The following is a 9058-nucleotide window of genomic DNA, read 5'->3' on the forward strand; positions in this document are numbered from 1 at the left end:
ACCTTGTTGCACTTTTTATTTGCATCTTTTATTTCACGTTTTATGGAGAGCTATTATCCAATCTATCGCAAAATTATCTATCTTTTTATCATGAAGGGATTGACAACCCCTCTTACGCGTCGGGTTGCAAGTGTTTGTTCTTTGTGTGTAGGTATCATTTACATTGTGTTGCTTGGTTCTCCTATTCGATTGATATCTTGGTTTCACAACTGAGAGAAATACGTATCGTAGCTGTGATTCATCATCCCTTCCTCTTTGGGGAAATACCGACGTAGTTTCAAGCGGTATCAGCATGTATTCCGTAAATAGTCATACATGCTTATGGAAAAGAACTTGTATGGCATCTTTTGTCCTACCCTCCCGTGATAGTGGAGTCCATAAGGAAACTAAGGGATATTAAGGCCTCCTTTTAATGGAGAACCGGAACAAAGCATAAACATATAGTGAATACATGAATGATACATCTCCAACGTATCTATAATTGATGAAGTATTCATGCCATGTTTACAACAATTTCATATGGTTTTGGTATGATTTTATTATAACTAATCTGGACTAACGCTGTTTTTAGTAGAACTACCCTGGTGTCGTTTTGTGCAGAAATAGAAGTTCTCGAATGGCATGAAAATTTATGGTAATTTTTTATGGACCAAAAGAGACTCCCCAAACAACCATAGATCGAATGTTCCGCCGCCGCAAGCCTCTGTAGCCACGAAAAACCAATCGGGGACCCGTTCCGGCACCCTGCCGGAGGGGCAAACCATCACCGGAGGCCATCTTCATCATCCCGATGGCCACCATTATAAGGAAGGATTAGTTCACCCTCGAGCCCGAGGGTATATACCAGTAGATATGTGTTTTATCTTTACCCTTGAGGTTTCACTATTATCGGATTGACTACTTTTATGGATTTGAGAACATTTGAGAACAATGGGGTGTTCTATTGATTCACTTGATGTATGTTTTGGCACTCAACTCGCGGATTTCGGAGGTGACAGTGGGGTAATCTATGCATAGGGGTTGATGCACGTTTTCATCCTTGTTTCTCCGGTAGAAATCTTGGTGCACTGTTTGAGATTCTTTTTTGTTGGATTGAATATTATGAATCTGAAGTTGTTTGATGCATATCGTATAATAGATCCACGGATACTTGTGGTGACATTGGAGTATCTAGGTGACATTAGGGTTGATTGATGTGTATCATATGGTGTTATTTTAGTACAAACTCTAAGGTTGTTTGTGACACCTATAAGAATAGCTCAAAAGATTGATCAGAAAGAATAACTTTGAGGTGGTTTCGTACCCTACAAGCAATTTCATCTTATATTCTCTGTGATAGGAACTTTAGAGTGACTCTTTGCCGCACGTTGATGGATTGTAGTATGATTTTATTATGTTATCATTGTTGAGAGACTTTGCACTCCTGAAAGTATGAACCCTAGGCCTTATTTTCAAGCATTGAATACCGCTTTTGCTCACTTTTGTTACTAGTTACCTTAATATTTTTATGTTCTCAGATTACAAAAAACCTATATCTACTATCCATATTACACTTGTATCACCATCTCTTCGCTGAACTAGTGCACCTATACAATTTACCATTGTATTGGGTGTGTAGGGGACACAAGAGACTCTTTGTTATTTGGTTGCTGGGTTGTTTGAGAGAGACTATCCTCATCCTACCCCTTGCATGGACTGATAAATCTTAGGTCATCAACTTTAGGAAAAACTGCTACTGTCCTACAAAACTCTACGCTTGGAGGCCCAACACGAGTCTACAAGAATAAGTTGCGAAGTAGACATCAATGAAGTTTTCAAACTACGGTCATCACTGGAAGTATCCCAATTATTGTCACCTTGGGGTCTACGGATCATAACACGTAATGAGTGCATATAACTTGCAAGATCGGATCACGAACATAAATATAATTGCGAAAACATAAACGGTTCAGATCCGAAATCATAGCACTCAGGCCCTAATGACAAGCATTAAGCATAGAAAAGTCATAGAAACATCAATCTTAGAACATAGTGGTTAATAGGGATCAAGCCTTAACAAAACTAACTCGATTACATGATGAATCTCATCCATCACACCGCTGTCCAGCAAGCCTACGAAGGAATTATTCGCTCCCGGCAGTGAGCATCATGAAATTGGTGATGGAGGATGGTTGGTGATGATGAAGACCGAAGATCCCCCTCTCCGGCGCCCCGAACGGGCTCCAGATCTGGCCTCCCGATGAAGAACAGGAGGTCGCGGCGGCTCCGAATCGTAAAACGCAATTAAACTTCCTCTCCTATTGTTTTCTACGAAAATAGGAATTTATAGAGATGGAATTAGAGTAAGCGGAGCCTCGTGGGCCCCACTACCCACCAGGGCATGCAAGAAGGGGGTGGCATGCCCTGGTGCCTAGTGGGCAGCTGTCCACCCTCCCCCTCCAGTGGGTCTTGATTCCAGTATTTTTTATTTATTTCAAAATAATTCTTTAAAAAGTTCCGTCCAATTCCGAGAACTTTTATTTCTGCACAAAAGAACACCATGATAGTTATACTGAAAACAGCGTCAGTCCTGGTTAGTTTTGTTCAAATCATGCAAATTACAGTCCAAAACAAGAGCAAAAGCGTTAGCAAAAGTTGATACGATGGAGACATATCAACTCCCAAGCTTAACACATTGCTTGTCCTCAAGCAATTCAGGTGACAAACTGAAAGTGATATAGAAAAACTTTTACGAACTCTTTTGTTCTTGTGTCCATATATATGCTTAAATAGCACCCAGGTTTTCAACAAAGACCATGACTAACTATACAAAGAATAACTCCTAGAAATTATATTCGATGATATCAATGGCATAATCAACTAGCGAGCAATAATAAGATATCTCAAATGTCAACACTTTGTCAAAACAATCACGATATAATATGACAATAGTGGTATCTCGTTAGCCCTTTCTGAGACCGCAAAGCATAAATGCAGAGTACCTCCAAAGTTCAAGCAACGGGTAAACATTGTAATTCATGGCAGAAGACATTCAATCATGATGCATTCAACATTCACTATACACAATGCATGAGGATGACAATAGTGCTCTCAGGCTCGCGCTTGTTTGAGAAGGTGATGACTCAACATAAAAGTAAAATAACATGAAAGTAATAGATAGGCCCTTCACAAAGGGAATCAGGGATTTGCGGCGATGCCAGAGCTCAAAGCTTAAATAAAATTTTGGTAGGTATACCCTTCCGGTCAACGTTACGACCAAGAGTTTTCAAAATCTTCCATGGTAAACAAATTAGCGGCGGTTCCCAAGCGGTAAAAGTAAAGATTACTCCCAGTCTACCAAAAAATAAGTATATGTTTCATAAATAGGCATATAGCAGGTTTTTTTAGAACACATATAGCAGTTTTCCAGCCCAATGAACACACAGTGAGCAGAATGGCCCATACGTGGCCCAATTTCCACTATCACACAGGTCCGCCCGTACAATATCACAACATCATTATCTAAAGAAAAGTACTACTACACCGAGCACCCGGAAAAAATCCCCTAATCCCAAATCAAGCCCGCCATGTTGGCAAACTTAAATAATTATGCACAAATGGCTATCTTATTCTACACCATGATATATCTTAATACTTTCTAATCATCTTATCAATTGAAACAAAAAAATCCTTGTGCTTTCCCTATGATTCAAGGGGTCTCTTAGTTTTGATGAACCCTTGCTTCCATCTCCAAAGGGAGGACAATGTGGTCGAGCAGTTTCAAGAGGCATCAAGTCAAGCGGTTGGAAAATATCAAGAAAACCAGTCAAAACCAGCTATATGTACACCATAGCTGTAATTAGTAACACTAACCGAGCGGCATAATTGCATGACTTATCAGTGGAGTTACTGTATCTTAAATCAATAATGCTAACAGAGTGGCACAACTGCACGAACTCAGAAGTTCTAGGAGACTTGCAAGTCTCGATTAAGAACAGAACTAAAGCGGCTAAAGCATCAAAACACTATAATACTCCAATAGCGTCGCTTTGTCCAGCCAAAAGCACAGTATCTGACTATCACGGACGATAGAGCCTGCAATCAGCCAAATATTCACCCGTTAAATCAAACACCGCAACTTGCAGAAAATTTTAAAACTATATTATACTATTTTCGAAACTCCATGCCTAAGGCTTGACAACAAAACCTACAGTGCTTTATCATAAGTATTTCAAACCGACTTGCTGAGATACTAAGGTTGAAAGTAGAACTTTTGGCAATATTGAAAACTACCATTTAAAAAAAAGGAAAGGGTGATAGTCAACACTTTGTTAATGCTATACTCTACAACACATCAAGGGAAACAATTGAAATGTGGTCTTACTCTAAAGGAAAGGCCAAGTCTAATTTAATTACATAGGTAGCCATGGCAGAATAAATCAGTTTACACTTAAGTTCAAGTACTCACCCCACTATATTAATTGGAATTTGTATAACTATCCAATAATGTATGTAATATGCAACATAGTACCACCTCCAAAAAGCAACTATTTCAATCATGAATTGTCAAATTCTGGTTAAATATAAGTCTCTATTGTCTTATGAAGTAAAGTGGACACAATAATGCGCAACTACCTTATTAATGCAAACTAGGAATAATAACCCTACTTAACCCATAAAGTTCTATGCAAAAACGAACAGATAGGCACATCTAATCTCTTTATTGATAATATCTTATTACTCGCTGTTGTAAGATGCCAACAGAATCTCCTATATCTAAATAGCTAGCCCACACTAATTATTTCTCTCAACATGAAAGCATGACACATCACCTCAAAACATGCATGAGAGAAGGCCCACCCCCACTACTATATGCCTCTCAACATGCAAACATACATGAAAATTTTCATTCTATTATGCTATATATTTAATAATTTGTTTACAACTATATAGTAATCAAACATAATAAATTATATGTATTTTTAGTTTTAATTTTTTATATTACTACTTCAAATATTCATGTTTCATACAACGAATCACATTGAAATGGGTGCAAAATATTTCGCAACAACGTGCAGGGTATTATCTAGTTATATAACACTAGTAGAAAAAGGCTCATCTGTCCCGGTTCATAAGGCCCATTTGTCCCGGTTCCCGAACTGGGACTAAAGGGTCGGTACTAAAGCCCAATACCTTTAGTCCCGGTTCGCCTACGAACCAGGACAGATGGGGCTCCACGTGGCCGCTGCGGCTTGCCCAGGCAGGAGGGCCTTTTGTCCCGGTTGGTAGCACCAACCGGGACCAAAAGGCATCCACGCGAAAGCAGTGAAAGCAGTTCAGGGGCTGGGGTTTTTGTTTTTCTGAAGGGGGGGGGGTTGTGGTGTTGGGGGTTTTGTAGGGTTTATTTAGGGGTTTCATATATTGTGTTAGCTAGCTAATCGGTGCTTGGTCGATGCTACATACAATACGTATAGAGAGGACTCGACATGCTAGCTAGCTAGTAAGCAAATAAAGGAAACCATTAAGTACAACAGATCGTCATGAACATATACAGAGAGAAGTGATCGACCTCTCCTTCTCCGAGAGATTGGTCGAACAACAAGTTTTCGTATATCTATCCGACGCTACTGGCTATATATATATATACACACACATAATTTAAGATCTCTTACAAAATCCCCGAACATCTGAACTCAAGTTCCACATGGTATTCACCATGTTTGTCGATGACGTGGTCAAGAAAGAATCCCACCAATTCCTCTTGAATTGCTCGTATGTGATCTTGTGGTAGGAGTTCATTCCGCATCTGAAACATCTAATTTGAAGAAGGGGATCAATACATATATATGAATGAAACTCAACACAAATGATGGTAATAAAATTAAATTGTGGATATTATTGCTTACACACTTCATTGTTTTTTAGAGTAGCCCCGCTCACAGGTCGTGTGGCGGATGAACTCGCAAATGTAGTATCCACAGTAATTATTCCTGGGTTCCTGCCACAACCATTTACACGAAATAGAGGTCAATCAAACTGATAAGCAAGCATGCTAAATGGTATTGATGAAACTAGCTAGAATCAATGGGAGATGCACGGAACTAGCTAGTAGTACTTACTTTGGGGTGTTTAAATCGCAGCTCCCCCGACAATCCCGGAGCTTCTGCAGTCAAGTTTTTCCAAACCCCGCTAGACAAAGAAAACAATCACTTGATGTCAGGAAATGAACAAAGTTACCGTGGTGTGATAATGATCGATTGAACTTACTTTTCGATCATTTTAGTCATGGTCGCATACGCCTCGGGATCTTTTCGTCTCGAGTCTATGACGGTTACTAGTCCCTGCTCAAGCTTAATCCCTAGCAGAATAAAGTGGAAGTTGTGCACGCATGCATAACTCATCAATTACATTACTATAACCTCGAGTAATAAGGGAAACCAAATATGCACAAGACTAACTTGAATTCGTAAGGAAAGAGTATTATATCTTTGTTTTGATTTTGAAGTAACGATCGTAGCAAGTTGGCCTCGGTTTGTTTGGCATCAGGTTTAACATTCCATTCATCTATGAGATTTGTGTTAATGAACCTAATATCACCGATTTGTCTTTTCTTGCATTCGGCGATCTTCAATCTGCATAATATAGTGAGGATAATTATATATACATGCAATGAAAGAGCTGAGCTATATATAGAGACTTAATTACAGAAGTAGTACTTACAGACAGTAGCAAGTGACGATTACTTTGTCGAGGGCCTTTTGATTGAAAAACTGGAAGAACTCCTCATATCGAAGAGACAACAGATCAATTCCAACAAGGTCGTGCTCCTCTTTAACTCTCAGTGTCAAAGTATCCTTCCCAGACTTGCTGCGGATGTCCATGTACCAATCATGGAATCTTCGCATCATCGTTGTTAGAGGAGGATGACCAGGTTTGACGAGAGGCTTCCCGTGCCGGTATTTCAATTCGTCCACCTCCATTGTATCAAAACATGTATTGTCGGGCAGGTAATCTCTAGGATTGGTATCGGGCACCATCCCCAGATGATTAGCAACGATATCGCTAGACACCTTGAGCGGGGTGAGGGGGCACGATTGGTTCGCTTGTTCGCCGAGTTGGGGAATTTTTTTCCCACTTCTTCGTTCTGCTGACCTTCGATCACTTCAAGTACTTCCCGACCGCTCCGCTTCCTTATATGTCCTTTCAATAATGCACTCATAGTTGGTTTGCACCGGAGGCGGTGGTGGTCGCTTCAGGGCATCCAAAGTGCACTTCGCTTTCACCGGATCTATCTTCTCCTCCAGAGGTGGATGTTTCTTAGCTCTTTGCGTTTCAAATAAGTTCCTCACTTGGGCTTCGCAGATCTTCTTGTTTTCCTCCTCGCTCATCTCGTATGGTAACATCTCTAGAGGCTTGAGAGAAGGACTGAATATATATTGCATCCCGCCTCTGGCTGTACTGCTAGACGCCGGAGCGGCTGCGGTTGTCTTCTTTCGTTGCTTACGAGGCGGAGAAGAAGGAGGCGGAGTGCTACGACGCGCTAGAGCAGCCGGAGCGGCGGTGGCTGTCTACCGCTGTTGCTGACGAGGCGGAGGAGGAGGCGGGCTGCTCAGACGCGCTGGTGCAGGAGGAGAAGGAGGTGGAGTGCCGTTGCGTGCCTGAGCAGCTGGAGAAGGAAGCGGAGTGCCCTGATCACTCGTCGGAGGAGGAGGCAGAGTGCCCTGACTCGCCGGAGGAGGAGGAGGAGGAGGAGGCGTCCAGTTCGGAAGCTTAATGAGCTCCTTCCACCATAGACATGGAGTCTTCAGAGCAAAATGCAGCAGAGTCTCCCTTCACCGGTAGGGTGGTCAAGCTTGAGCTCGTCAAATCCCTTTGTTATTTCATCGACCATCACAACAACATAGCCTTTTGGAATCAGAAGGAAGTGAAAAGTTGCGCCGGGTACAGGAGATGCAACAGAGCCGACAGCTGCCTTGACATTGAGGTCCTGCCATTGCATTGTCAGGTGGCAAAATTCAGCCTCTGTGATAGCATCCACGGGGTAGCTGGGAGCCGTGAAGTCAGGCTGCTGAAGGAGCTCGGTGGAAGCCACGCTACTTCTCCGCTGAGATGGCGGGGTAGCTTATGAGATAGCTTTGTGCGGCTGATCTGGTTGGTCGGCAGCTCGCTGGCTCTCAACTTGTTGCTCTATGTTTAGTACTCTTGCATTCAGCTTTTGCAGAACGATGAACTCCCGTTTCCTCTTCCTTTCCTGGGTTTTGTACCCGCCTGAGTCGGCAAACCAAACCTTCCACGCAACGGAGCCTCCCGTGCCTCATGTTCGTCCTGGGTGCTCAGGATTGCTGAGGGCCTCTGTGAGCTCGTCGTTCTCTCTGTCGGGAACGAACGTCCCATCCTGTGCTATGGCGATATACTTCTGAAGCTTCTTGACCGGTATTTTAAGTTGCTCGTTCATCCAACGGCACTTCCCTGTTTCAGGGTCCAAGGTTCCCCCAACCCCGAAGAACCAAGTCCTTGAACGGTCTGGCCAGTTCAATGTCTCTGCTTTGACCCGTTTATCAAACAGGTCCTTCTCTGCCTTGTCCCACTACGGCCGGGCTTTGAGGTAGACACCTGAGCACGTAAGACGGTGATGCTCCTTCCTTGCAGCATTTAACTTCTTTGTCGCTGACATCTTCTTACTCTTCTCCCATGTCTTGTAGGCCACAAATGCGGCCCAATGATCTCTTATCTTCTCAAATCGGCCGGTGAGTTCTGGAGGCTTCCCTTTATCGACAAATGTTGATTTCAACTCATTCTTCCACCTCCTGAATAGATCTACCATCTTCTTAAGAGCATGAGCCTTGATCAATGGCTCTATAATAGGCTTATCCGGATCCTCCTCTAGCGCTAGGGTGAAATTTGCCTTCAGCGCGGTCCAATGATACTCTTTCTGTCTATCTTCGACATAAGAAACTTGAGGGTCTTCGCTCTTAGGCTTATTCCATTGGTGGATGCTGATCGGGATCATGTCCCTAACAAGAACCCCACTGTCGGTGTCAAAACCGGCGGATCTCGGGTAGGGGGTCCCGAACTGTGC

The sequence above is a fragment of the Triticum aestivum genome, chromosome 3B (genome assembly GCF_018294505.1).
Source record: "Triticum aestivum cultivar Chinese Spring chromosome 3B, IWGSC CS RefSeq v2.1, whole genome shotgun sequence".
NCBI lineage: Eukaryota > Viridiplantae > Streptophyta > Magnoliopsida > Poales > Poaceae > Triticum > Triticum aestivum.